This window comes from Lonchura striata, chromosome 6, assembly GCF_050655825.1.
Source record: "Lonchura striata isolate lonStrDom1 chromosome 6, ASM5065582v1, whole genome shotgun sequence".
Classification (NCBI taxonomy): domain Eukaryota; kingdom Metazoa; phylum Chordata; class Aves; order Passeriformes; family Estrildidae; genus Lonchura; species Lonchura striata.
Genome location: NC_140708.1, coordinates 39600001 through 39614502, shown reverse-complemented (window position 1 = coordinate 39614502; position 14502 = coordinate 39600001).

Below are 14502 nucleotides of genomic sequence, written 5' to 3'. Positions count from 1 at the left end.
TTATAAATAATGCACTAATAGATGTGAAAGAGCGTAAATGATTCCTTTGTGTGGTACCTGCGAGGTTGTTAGTGCTTCTTTAAAAAACAAACAAACCCTCTTTTGCAGGATATTTATTCCCATCTCTTCCATCAAAGGGGTTGCAGTCTTTGTACCTCTTTATGTAAATTAAAAAATCTTTAGCCAGTTCTGTGTCAAAAATAAATAGTTGAATGAGCTTGCAGACAACATTTATTTTGTATGTACATTAATGGGCACTTCCATTTTTTCCTGCAGGCTAGAATCCACTTTGAAATTCATGTTTGATAAATTCCCTGGCTTTCCGAGTAATTTAGCTGTCTATAGGGCTGTTGATCCTTTGAGTGTATTGCTGAACCATTGGGACTTGTGCACCACATCTGCATATCCAAGTTCAAATATATACTCAAGATGATTGGTTTAAACTTTAAGTTGTTGATCTTATTCCTGATAGATTTGTTAGATTGTCTCCCATTTCATTTCTAAAATCTGTGCCTAATCCATAAATACCCCTTCTTAAATATGTCTCCAATAAATTCACTGATTGAGTTTGTCATTCTGTAAGCACAGGGCTGAATTAATATTCAGTGTAGCCTGATAATCTTTAGACACAATGCTGGCTGATGCTGCGGGTGTCAGTGGAGCAGGGCACGCTCAGCACAGCCCCAGCAGAGCTGCTGCTCTCCAAAGTAGCAAAATTCCTGGGAAAATTCCCCTCATTCCTCCTGAGCTTTTAAAAGGGGACCCAGCTCTCACTGGGGTACGCAATGAGCGGGCAGGGGGTGGGATCCTCAGCCTTCCCGAGGCTCAGGCTCCTTTGGCTTTGCTTTTTCTCTCTCTCAGATGGTTGAAATGTTCGGTTTGAGCCCTCGGAGAGAGAGGATGGAGCAGACAAAACCCAAATTTCAGCACTCTGAGAGTTACAGCGAGGCAGAGCCACCTGCAGATTCCAGCCAGGCTGTGCCAAAGCTGGTCCTGAGCTGCTGTGCAATCCCCTCCGGGCCCAAAAATTCCTGCCCTGCCCTCTCCTCCTGCTCCCAGAGCCGCACCAGCCAGGGCAGATCCAGGGATAAAGGGCTGGGAGTCTGGGGAGGCACCAAACGAGGGGAACAAGGACCTGCACGGGAGTTCTGTGAGCACAGGGTGATGCCTCAGGTTTGGCTTTTCTCTTTTTTAGGTTCTGTGCTGCTTTAGGTGTGGGTCTGGGTTCCATACCAGGGGATGCTGAGCTCTGCACAGAGCAGGGACACAAAACAATTCCTGCTCCAGCTGGGCACCAAGGACAAATGATCCAAACCTCAGCCCAGGAGCACAAACACCGTGGGCTGGAGAGAGAAAAACCAGCAGGGTGGGACTGCCTGGGCTGGAGCTGGAATGGGACAATGAACTCCAAGGTGCCAATGGAGCAGAACTGATCCCAGGGAGAGCCCCGGGAGCGCTCGTGAATTTTGGGACCATTTTGGGTCATTTGGGTGCAGCCCTGGCTGGGCTCTGGTGCTGCCCAAGGTGGATCCATGAGGAGATCCTGGAATAAATCCCTGCTTTGTTCTGTGACTCTGCCCAGCCTCTGCTCTAGAGCAGCCTCACAAGGCATCAAGTCTGCTACTTCCAGTTTTTACCTCTTTCTCATGAGCTCATTCTAAATGTTGTGGACACCCCTCTGATAAAGAAATGTAAATTAATTCAAAGCTATTTTTAAGCATAAGATCAGCCATTCTGTTATGAAACTACTTGTCTGGTTTGCTCTGAGCGTGTCCAAATGCACTGCAAGGTAGGAGAATAATTCAAATAATTTAAACTTGGAACTACTGGGAGTTTGGAAAGCCTGATCTAGTGAAAGGTGCTTGGAACAAGGTGATCTTAAGATCACTTCCATCCCAGAGCATTCCATGACTCTATAATTTATTTTCTTGTTATAATTTTAGGGGATTGACATTTATTTTCTTTGTTCTATTTAATAAATTCCTTAACTTGAGAAGACTCTGTTTTGCTTTCTGGAGGGGTGGGATAAGGCAAGAGTGTGGGTGCAATAACCTATTCTGACACCAATATAACAAGAATTTCAATTAAAATCCTTCTTTTTTTTTTGTTTCTATTCTTTATAAGGAATTATTCTAATAATATACCTTGTGTGGTCTTTCAAAGTAAATTCCAATAAGTTCCTTGTCTTAATTAATAAACCGATCTGACTAGTGGTATCAAGAGTCAAATTTAGAGTCTCTGGGGCCTTTTTGTGATAGAGAGGAAAAGAAATGCAGTGGGGAGGATTTTCCTGCTTGTGTGGAAAACCCTCCACATGAGGGCTTTTGTGTTATTGTTTTGGTTTTTATGTTATTATTTTGATAGTTTTGTTTTAGCAGTATCTAAAAAGTTGTCTTTGATTTAAAACTCTTAGTCACAGTTTAATGAACTGAATTGATTTACATCTCAAAGATTAGAGAAATGTATTTTTTAGTTTTAAACTCTGTGTAAGTATATGGATATATATGTATCTTGTTTGTCTCACAGAGGTTAATGTTTATTACTGAATGTATTTTTAAGGTGTTTTTAAAGATGATTTTTAAAATACCTTTTGTATTATACTTTTTGTAGGGGGAAAGATGTGTGCACGTGCCCCTGAATGGGCAGAGCCCTCAACTCCAACCTGAAATTTTTCATTCTACACAAAATCCACTTTTGTCAGAAGCAGCACCACATGCCATTGTATTTAACTTGATTTACTGCTTTGCTCACTTAAATTAACAAATTGGTCCATACTTCATCGAGGTAATTAGGCACATCTATAACCTTAATAATGTGACTTTCTCACAGGTGCAGTCCCGCTGAAGTCCATCAGCCAAACTTTGTCTTCCCAGCTGAGCACATCCAAAGTTTCCCACCGCTGCCCCTTTATTTCGGGCTGTTGTCAATCCTTTCCACAAACTGCTCTGCATTGTCTGAACAGCCCCAGTGTGTGTGGCTTGGAATGGTCACTGACGGAGTTTATGCCCAAAGTGCTTTTAGATTGGTGATTAAATCATTTTTATCAGTAAAATATGGATTCTGCTCATGGAAAATAGCAGAGCCAAGCTTCATCATCCTTCCGCTCCAAGTCAGTGCTTGGGAATCCACATGCTGTGTTTCCAGGGCTTTGTCCTGCTGGTTTCTGCTCTCGTTCCTTTCTCTGCTCACTTGATCTGGGATCTAGGGTCCGAGGCTGCTGTGATCCTATTTCTTCTAAGGAACAGGTGGCAGAACTCCAGGGAAAGCTCAGCCAAAGCTGAGGGAATTTCCTGGGTGGAAAGTGGGAGAACGCAGGCCCTGCTGCTCCTGGAAAGATTCATTAAATGGTTTGGGTTAAAAGGGACCCTAAATCCCACCCAGTGCCCCCCTGCCATGGCAGGGACACCTCCCACTGTCCCAGCTGCTCCAGCCCCAGTGTCCAGCCTGGCCCTGGGCACTGCCAGGGATCCAGAGGTGCCACAGCTGCTCTGGGCACCTGTGCCAGTGTTTCACCACTCTCATCATAAAATCTTTCTTACATCTAGTCTGAACCTCACCTCTATTAGTTTAAACCAGTCTCCCTTGTCCTATCACTGCAGGCCCTACCAAAAAGTCCATCCCCATCTTTCTTAGAATCTCCTTTAAATCCTTTCACCTGTTTACTCTCTATTTTTTCCAGTGAAAACACTTCCTTAGCAGAGTATGTCAAGGGAGCAGAGACACAGTGACCACTTGTGTCTCTTCCCACTGCTCTCCTTTGCAGCTCTTTGGCATGAATCAGCCTTAGAACCCACACTGGAGTAGAGTTTCTCCATCCTTGGAGTGGCAGAACTCGGGGTTTGTGTGTGTGTGTGTATAGCAGTGCTGCCGTGCAGTTTGCAATCCCAGATTTGAGGTTTGGAGCAGTGCTCATCCCTGAAGCAGCTCTGGGCAGATCTGAGTCAGCCTGAGGTTTTGGGCTGGTCTAGAGCTCCGTGAACTCTCCATGGATTTTCCCAAGGAGTCAGGAGGTGCCTGGCAGCTGTCTGCAGATGTTCAGAATGTGATTGCCTTGGGTGGACCTGTCCTTGCCTGCCCACTCCCTGTGGGTGCTGCTTCACGTGGCTCTTTCCATCTCCAAATGCTTCCATGGGTTTCCTCCTCAATCCTCCTCGATTGTCCAGCTGGAGAGAGGAGATGTTCCTGATTGATACATCCCTGAATCCTGCTGGGCTCTGCTGGGGTCACTCCCATTCAATCTGACTTAGCTCTGTATTTCTTCTGGCCTCTTCTCTCTCCACAGAGCAATTCTGGGCACTTTTATGTCTCAGACATTTTTTCTATTGTTCCCTTTTTCCTGCTCATTCTGAACTTCTTCTTCCTTTGGGACTTCTGGGCATTTCTAAGAGATTCTTTGGGGCTCTTTCCATTGCTCTGCCACCCCCCTGACTTTTCCACCCCGTGATTTTGCCAGGTGAAGACTTTTTCTCCCACGAGCCCCTCGTTCCTTCCCAAGGTGCTGATTCCACCTGCTCCCATCCCCTTCCCTCCCTCTCTCCCTCCAGGGGCCCAGGTTTGCTGTAGTCAATTTTTGTTTCATCTTGTAGTCAGTCTTACATAAATAGTGGAAGTTTGGCCTTGCCCCCGGTGATTGATGGGAAGGTATATTTGTACATATCGATTGAGATAAAAAATTAGTAGTTTGCAATAGGAAAGGCAAATTAGTCATCAGAAGGAAGGTGCTTGGAGTATTTTAAGAGTTCCTTGATTAATTCTTGTGCTGTGAGTTCTTCTGACAGTAAGTTTTATGTCCTGAGATGTGGGAGGATGAGGCACTAGTATCAGGTTATTGCAAATTTTACTTTTACTCCTCGCTGATTTATTTTACTGGCTCTCACCACGATTAGACACAGAGGGCTAAAAATATCTTCATTTTGGGGTGACAACTGCCCTTTTCTGAGCTGGAATGAGGAGCCAGGAAGGAGGGGGGAGGTTTTGGTTATGAAATTAGTTTCCTTTTTATGAAAATTAATATTTAAAACAGCTAGCCTGTATAAAATCAAAATAGCCTTCATCCATGGTGACAAGCCCATCAGCTGGATGTTATCTCTAAAGGAGGAAAGGACTCATTCTGTGATACACTGATTAGGCTGAGATGTAATTTTTTCTCTGCTTACTTGACAATTTTCTCCCTAATCACCTCATTGAAAGTAGTTTTTAATAAGCATCATAGGAAGCTGAGAGCTCTCGATCTTCCTAAAATACTTTCCACTCTTCCAAAGATGCTGCAGCATGTTTTTTAGTTTTCCTTTATTGCAAACTATAATAGAATTGTTCCCAATAAAAATTGACTTATATTTGGCACTTTTAATTTGTCCAAGAATAATTTAGATAGAAATTCCAATTACTTTGGAAGGAAGGCATTTGCTCCATACTCTCTGAGCTTGTTTAAAAGGAAGTCTTTGATAATTTGCAAGCATTTCTCATGAAAGGCAATTTTACTTAACTGGAATCCAGAAGGAAAAAAAAAAAGGATGCACAGAGGTTTCAATTTTTAAACTGATAACAAAGCACTGTATTTGTGCTGTTACATTTCAGCACAAAGAGGCTGCAAAATAACCTTTTTTAGTTAATGGGAGAAAAAAAGATTTAATTGCTGTGAAACACTTATTCTACATATTATCTCTTTGATTAGCGGACAGTTGTAAATGACTTATTCAATGTAATTGCAAACTCTGGCATGGAACCCAAGCTAAATTATTTGTGTTTGCAGTCAGGGTGGGTTTGAACACTTTTAATTGCAGGATTTTTTTGAGTTTAGCAGAGGTTCAGTGTTTAGGATGCAGATTTTTTGTGGATGTTTGAGTGTTGGTGCCCATCAGGCTGGAGTTTGGACACTCTGGTTTGCAAAGTGTGTCAGAGGAAATGCCAGCACTTCTCTTGGTGTCTGCTACAGCAGCGTCCCATCTTCTAAAGCTTCCAAGTCTGGTGGTTGAGTGGAAAAAACAATGGAATCAACAAATCCTTGAGGTTGGAAAAGCCCTCTCAGACCACCGACCCCAACCATTGCCCAGCACTGCCAGGGCTGCCTCTGTCCAAGTCCCCAGGTGCCACATCCAGGGCATTTTAAACCCCCAGGGATGGGCACTCAGTGCAAGGTGTGTGGGGTGTCTTTGCCACCTCCTGCCCACCCTTTCCATGCCTCACACCAAGCTGCAGCTCTGACAACAACAACCTCCTGCATCCCGAATCTATTCCCAGTGCTGGAATTGTGAAAACTCCACTATAAATTAGGGAACACGGTTGCTTCATGCCATGGCTGCAGCTGCATCTCGCAACCCCAGGCCTTTGCAGAAGGCAGGAATATTCAGGTTGGTGAGAGAGGGAAGGAAAGGGTAAGAGTGAATGGGCAGAGAGCTGTGAGTGGGAAAACCAGGAAACCCCACAATTCTCCCTGCAAAGCTCCACCTGTGAGCTGCTGTCCCAAGGGGAAGCACCAAGAGGGGTTTTTCCATGAGCTCTTCACCACCTGGTGATGGCTGGCAGGTGGCAGCCACCCAAAATGCTGAGCCAGAAGGGACGTGCCAGGACTCCAGTCTGGAAGATGGTGATGATGGCATCAGCCCTGGCTGGGAGCACTGTCACACCCAGGAGCACCAGAGATAAACCAGGGGATAGCGAGCAGAAAACAGTTCTTGTCTGAAGGATTTCAGAGGAGATCCTCAGCCTGTGCAGGTTTGGGGAGCTGCTCATTCAGGCACGGAGCTGATCAGCTGCAGGAGCCCAGAAACAGAGCTCAGAACGTGCCTCTGGTGGAGCGCTAAAAATGTTCCCACTCCTGCATGAGGTACCCACCCATCCTCTGCTGCAGTGCTGAGGGCCAGATATTAAACTGAAACATCTGCACTTCAAAATATGAATGTTTCCAAGGAGGGGCTGAGGAGGATTTGGCCGTGCAGCTTGTGTGAATGATTTTCTGCGGTTCGTGGGAGCGCTGGGAGCAGTTCGGGAGGTGAGGATCCTCTGCAGGTGGCTGCTCTCTGCCACCAGCTCGTGTCACTTCCTTCCCCACGGCGTGCCACTGTCCTGATGTACCAGAGCCCCTCACGGGGACTGATTTCAGCCAGGGTTGCTGGAACAAGAAGCAAAGCCAGGGTCATGTACCAGATCACACAGCGCTCCGGTCGCGTGTGTCACGCCAAGTCACCACCCAGCAAACAGAGGCTGAACCAAAGCAGGAAAAAAGAAGGATCAGCTTATAAAAACCCAAACCACGCATGCAATTGCATATGCAAAGACCTTGTTTGGGTTTGTGCTGAATTTCCATGAGGAGATTTTTTTTTTTCTTTGCTGCAGCTGCACGGAATCACAGGATTCTTGTGAAAATGGAGCAGGAAGGGGTCTGGGCTGCCTCTGCTGCTCAAAGTGCACCTCTGCCACCAGCCAGGGACACGGGCAGGCAGCCAGAGAGGCTGAAAACAACTCCTTCCTCCTCCTAAATGCCACCAAGTGTGAATTAGAGCTATTTACTCTGGATCAACATACTCGATTTCTCTTTGAAACCATTGTTTTAGACTTTCCAGTCAGTTCTCATTAGTTACTAGTTTAGAAGCCCATGGTATATTTAGACATCATATACATTTGTCAGTGAAGAGTAGCTTAAATGATCTACTTTGCTCACTGCTTAATTATGTTATTTTACTGTTCCTGAAAACCTGACACAAGGCAAATTTACATTACTGTGCTCCTAATTAGCCAATAATCCTTAAGGATTTGAATGATACATACCCAAAGTAATTTCCTCGTTCACTAAATATGAATTTCCTTACGTTAGGTTAAGAAGATGGCACAATGACAGCAGGCATCTTGGTGATGACAGCTCTCAACATGTTTGTCTCCGGAGTCAAAATCTATTAAAAGGCACATAATGATCTCAGCACTTTCTTAAAGTGTAGAATGTGAAATCAATAGGGCTGTGTACAAAGGGGAGCAAAATTTACCTCTTTTAACCATTGTTAGGTTGTCCAGCACTCCAGGTTACTGAGAGGTGAAAATATTTATAGTCCTGCTTTTCTAAATGTCTCAGCTGGATCTCTTCATTCATTCATTCAGCATCTCTGAGGCTTCTCAGACTGAGTGAAAAGGCAGATGTGGAGGAAGCTGCTCCAAAAGAAAGGCCTGGCAGGCTCCTTCCTGCCTCAGACACCTCATTTGGTGCCTGATTCTGTCCCTCTATTGACACCCAACCTGGAGCCCTGGATCCTGGGATCCTCAGCACAGGAAGGATGTGGAGCTGCTGGAGCAAATCCAGAGGAGGCCACAGAGATGCTCCAAGGGCTGGAACCCCTCTGGAGCCAGGCTGGGACACCTGGGGGGATTCACCTGGAGAGGAGAAGCTCCATGGAGAGCTCAGAGCTCTGCCAGGGCCTGGAGGGGCTCCAGGAGAGCTGGAGAGGGATGGGGATAAGGATGGAGGGACAGGACACAGGGAATGGCTTTAAACTGAAAGTGGGTAGATTTAGATGGAATTTTGGGAAAGAATTCCTGGCTGGCAGGGTGGGCAGCCCTGGCACAGGATGGAATTCCCAGAGCAGCTGTGGCTGCCCCTGGATCCCTGGCACTGCCCAAGGCCAGGCTGGACACTGGGGCTGGAGCAGCTGGGACAGTGGAGTTGTCCCTGCCATGGCAGGGGGGCACTGGGAAATTTCAAGGTCCCTCTCAATCCAAGCCAATTTGGGATTCTTTTATGCAAAATACAGCATTTCACTCCTGGCTTTGTCCTGTCTCTGGCCACTGAACTCCTGCTCTTTGAAAGATCTTGTTTTGTCACAAGTGCTGTTGTTGGACTGGCTGGGGCGTTGCGGGGATGGTAGCAGTTTGCGTTTTCCACTCTAGACAGTTTAATTTAATGCATTATTACATTTGATCCAGATGCTACAGTGATGGGTGCATAAAAATAATTAAATACGGATAAATAGACCGTAACAACTTCACCAGTGCCTGTTGTTGTAAGTTACGTATCAAAAATGCAGTGCCAGAAAATTACTTGAATTTCTAACTAGTGCAGGAAAACTTTCCATGGACACTGTGACTGGCAAACAGAGTTCAGTGCTAATCTTTTTCCATGTGTCCATGATTAAAATATTTTGGGCTGAATGGAAATTCAAAATTTTCAGTCTCATTCTGTAACTTTTCCAGGGATTTTGTTTGTGAAATCAAAACCTGTGAGTGTAGATGTGGTGGATAAAGGCCACCTCTTTTCTCTGCCACTCCATCAGCTGTGGCATGAGACCAGGAGATGCTCCTGCCTGGAGAGATGCTGTTGGTCCATGGGTTGGGAACAATGGTTGGAGCTGAGGTTCCCAAACCAAGCACCAAGGAAACAACAGCTGGTGATTCCTGTTTCCTGCACCCCTGTATTGACACTCGTTTTTTTCTTATCTAAGCTACTTGTGCATTTTTAATTGGATGTAGTTTATTTTTGTCCATATCACAAACTGTTTTTCGAAATAATTATGGCCTTTGAGATGTCTCCCAAAGGGTTTGAATTCATGTTGAGTGAAAAGGCTCCACTGCACAGGGAGATACGGATGAGCAGATGCTGAGACTAGAACAGGAACTAGAACTAAGACTAGGATGGGAACATCCATTCTGAGACTAGAACAGGAAAATTAGAGATTCTGGAGGTCTCTGTCTGGGCAGTGGGAGGAGCAGAAAAGGACCCTCATATTCCAGGACAGCAGTGCTGTGTCCCCCTGTCCAACACTGCAGAAACCACTGTGGGAATAAGTGATGGAAGTGCCTCATAAAAACAGGATAATAACATTTCAGCCTGCTTTGCTTAAAAATAAATGAGTAGGGTGCTTGGGGGAAGAGAAAAACTATCCTTCCAAGAGAAAAACTATCCTGTGATGAAAACAGGTTGCAAGAGCCCTCGTTATCTGCCCCTTGGCAGATGCACACTGAGCCCACTCCTTGTTGAAGTTCAGGTGCTTCCTGCAAGGCACTTCCCATATTTCTTCCAAAAAATGTGAGGAAGCAGCTTTAAACCCCACTTGCATTGTGTGGGTTCACACGGGGTTCCATCCAGGGAAATGATGGTGGGGTGCTGAGTCCCCATTAATTTCAGTGGGAGTTTGCCTTGAATGGGGGAATTTGGGAGAGGCTGAGCCCAGGATTTGTGTGTGTTTGCTCACGGATCAGCAAGGCACACGCATCTGCAATTGAATATGCACTTTGTTAGGTTAAGAAACATTTCTTTATGCTCTGCAAAGCAAGTGAATAAAATCGAGGGGGAAATATACACTGTGTCAGCTTGCCTGTGTGGGGAAAAATACTTTATTTTCTGCTGTAAAGACAAAGAGTACAGAAAGAATAAAAGCTGTGGTGTGTATGATCATCCTATATAAGCACATTAGTAAAGCACTGTGGTACCAGTCATGTTGTGAACTTAAAGCCACCCCTAATTAAACTGTCTGCATCCCCCAGCATTTCCCTGTAATGATGTCAAGCCGTGCAGCAATTAGTTGTCTCTCTATGAATGTAAACACTGTTTGTAAATCATATAAATTTAACCTGCTTGGCTTCTTGAAAAGCTCCGAAAAGGGAATTAATTAATATTGTGGATTTTGGAATTCTGATTTATTGGGTCGGTTTTTGAACGCCTTGGTCTAATGTTTTCCATGGTTCGTGGCAATTAATTTTGGGAGCAAAGGTGGGACTTATTAAAAAAATGGGATATCATTTGGGGTGGGACTAATGGTGTGCACGGAGGCATGCAAAATATTTTATTGCACTAACACAACTGCTGGGGGTTTCTTTTAAATTGAGATTTAGTCCATTCAAAGGATGCTAGTGCCCTGACCTTTCAGCATTCTGCATTTTGCACCTCCTGTACTACTTCAAGCTAATTTGAATGTGAAGTTTGAATCCTGAAGAAAGATGCCCTTCTGCAGTAGTTCATCTTCTCTTTAGAGATCAGACTAAATGCCCGTGGCAATATGCTGGGAAACACAGCACATTACCATGAAATAGCTCCATTAGAGACAAAGAAATGTAAACAAAACAAGCACATTTGCCACTGGTTTTAGCTCAATTATATTTCTCCTATTGATGGTGTTGCCTAAAATGAAGAAGTGCTCCAGACCTAAATTTAGTAAACCTTTTGTTGCAATTTACTCCAGCAAAACCTCTGCTGCTGGAGGTGGATGGTTTACCTGAGCCATCAGCTACATAGCACGTTTATGGTTATTGTATTTTACAGGTTGATAGATTTTTATATTCTGTCCAAGTCAGGATCTTACACCACCTGGTTTATTATTTAGTAATTTACAGTGCAGTCAGGCATGTTTGGTTTAATGTAGGATAAACTTATAAATCTATTGTTCCTCCAGTTGCTGGGGTTGGTGTGCAATGAACTACAGAGCTTGATGCGTACATACATTTCAGCTCTGCTTATTTTCTTTGATAGGGAAGCAGGCAATAGATAACACAGTGACAGTGGCATCCCAGGGGACAGCAAAATGTGAGAGCAACACACCGTCAGGTTAGTAGGTCATTATTGTATGAGCACTGAGCCATTAATTGACTACTGTACCAGGCTCAATCTGTGTCAGATTATGGCTTTTGGCAGCAAGAACTGTTATCTAATAGCTAACTTTGTTTCTTTACTGCCTTTTTATTAGGTTTTTGGATAAAATTATACCTAAAAAGATAAATATATTTGTTGCACCTAAAAACAAAACAAAAACAAAAACAAAACCACAAAAACAAGACAGCTGAACCAAACCAACATACAGAATAGTGGTAATGTCAGTAGGTAAAAATTCCTGTGAGGGAGCAGCTTGCAGAGCTAATATTTGTGAGTATTTTTTTTACAAACTTGGGCAGTCAGATACTTCCTTTAGGTGCAATAGATGTTATGGGTGCAAAACTATCAGGAATTGATAGGTGATGCCTGAATTATTTTGTTAATCTGTAGCATTGGGTGGGAATAAGAAAATACCCAGATTATAACAACAACAACAAACATAATTTGCACAAACCTTGCTGCTTTCTACTAAAATGTGCCTTAAAAAGAGGGGAATTGTCAGTCCTGGTGTGGGTGATGGTCAAACAAGAGACCCAGCTCGTGGCAGAGCTGTGCCATCTTCCCCCCAAACCTGGCTCGTGGAGCAGCTCCACGGCTGGGCCGTGTAATAAGGGAAGAAATCAGTGATGTGAGGAAGATTTGAGGGAAAAAAATCATCTTCCCTTTGGCCACTGGCAGCAGGCAGGGTGGCCCTCGGCATCCCGTGTCCGTCAGAAGGCAAATTCCCAATTTTAGGAGGCTGTGGGAGGCTGAGGATGTCGGTGCTCAGCCCAGTGCCAGGTGAGGCAGGATTTTGAGCTGGGTTTAAGGCTAAATCCTGCTGGCTGCTCAGAGGTGATTTCAGGTTTCTGCCATCTTTCAGCTGAGGTTTTGGAACGTGTCAGGCTGAGGCTAAGATGCTGTTTTAGCTCATCCCTGCACCTGCCAAATCCAAATCCAGGTGTTTCAGCCCAGAGGAGAGCATGAGTTAAAAATTGCTCAGGTCTGAAAAAGGCTTTGTAGGAGCTGGAAGGGTTGGATGGCCCTTGGTGAGGTGAGTGTGTGCTCATGGGCTCGGCTCTAATCCAGCTCTCCCTGCTGCCTGTAACTCCTGGGGAACCCTCAATCCCAGATGCTGTCAGGATTTTGGGGTGCATTCCAGCTGTGTGACACATCTGCTGCTGTTTGACAGTGCCGTTCAAGTGATGGAGCCCCAGTTTAATTTCTGTCCCTACCCATAAATCGACCTGCCTGTGACCTTGGGCAAAATAGTTAATCCAGCCAGCCCTCAGTTTCCCTCTTTTGCCCCCCATTAAAAATGATTTGCTGTCCCAGGGTGTCGGGCTGGGCAGGAGAACCCGGGGTGATTGCTGATAATCACCAATATGGGAAACCCTGTGAGAAGGTGGGGAAGGGAGGCAGAAACCTTTATTTCATTAAAATCGTATTTATATTGAATGCTATTACAGTTATTATTTTGCAGATCCCATTTCTCTGCCACGTGTCTGAATTTGAATAATTTCCACCGGATTTCTTGCCCTGTTAAAAGACGTGGATAAAAATGTGCAACAATTGAGCTCTGAGCGTTTCATCTCGTTTTGTTATTCTGGGCTTTCTCCTTTTTCTTACAGCAAAATAATTTCTAGAAATTGGATAGCAATATGTAAAATACATTTTTTTTCAGGCAGTGATGGCTGATTACATTGATTCTACACAATATAGGGCTCTTAATGGGGATTTCTGGCTCCCATTTGCTGTAAATTTCTGGTTCCCATTTGCTGCAAATTTCTGGTTCCCATTTGCTGCATCATGTGATGAGGCTGTTTCTATGGTCTCTGTTGCATCTTGTCCCCCTGGCATTTTTTTACAAACTCATTTGGAAGAATTAACTACCTTTTACGTATTTAAAATTTGACTCCACGGAAATCGATGTACAAATAATTTTTATGGTTATAATAAGTAGGTTCCATAACACAACACAAATATCTGTATGTAAATCTTGCCTTGGAGGTAGCAATCTACTGTACATCCCAGTACTTATCCCACTTTCACACCTAATTTTCTTTGTGAATCACACATAAAACTCACATATTCTCTGCTGTGCAATGAAATCATGAATTCTTAGCATGCCCACACATAAGACGTTTCTCTGAGAATAATATCCATAACTATTTTTTAAGAGGAAAAAAAAAAGAAGCAGGAAAGGTTTTGGTGCACCATTTATTTTTATGATAATTTAAATATGTTAATACTATACCTAAGAGTTTTATATACATACACATTTTGCATAAAGAAGAGATTTTACTCCCAAGCTTCATTTTGTGAGGTTGGAGAGAGAAACCTGTTCAGGCATCTTTGGACACAAGATTAAACATCACCAGAAAACTCCATTCTCTGCAGACTTTTATCAACTCTCTTGTACTGCACAGCAGCTGAAAACCACAGATTTCTCTTGTCAAACAGGTGTGTTGGAATTAACCCTCACAAATCCGTCAGGGTATTTGATAAAAGGATCAATGCAGGTGGGATGCCCCTGGATGTGTGGGAAAGAGCTCTGTGCTGGATGGAAAATGCATTCAAATGGATTTTTATTTCTTGTTCCCTCCTTCCTGGAATGGTTAAGGTTGGAAAAGCTCTCCAGGATGAGCATCCAGCCATGCCTTGGCTTTGATGTCAGTGCCAGGGTCCCTTCTTGTCCCTTCAGGGACCCTCCTGGGGTTTCACCAGCTCTGGTCCCTTCCCCTCCCTGCATTTGAGGGGTTTTGCTCAGCCCAGCTCTGAGAGATAAATAAATCCCTCCTGTGCAACCCTCCCTGACAGGGCAAAACTCCCCAGACCTGTGTTCTCAGCCAACACATCCCGAGGATGCTACAAAAAGATGAACTTTTGCTGTTTTGCCTTTAATTGCAATACAGAAATTCTTGAAAAACAAGTGCAGAGTTCAGTACGAGCAA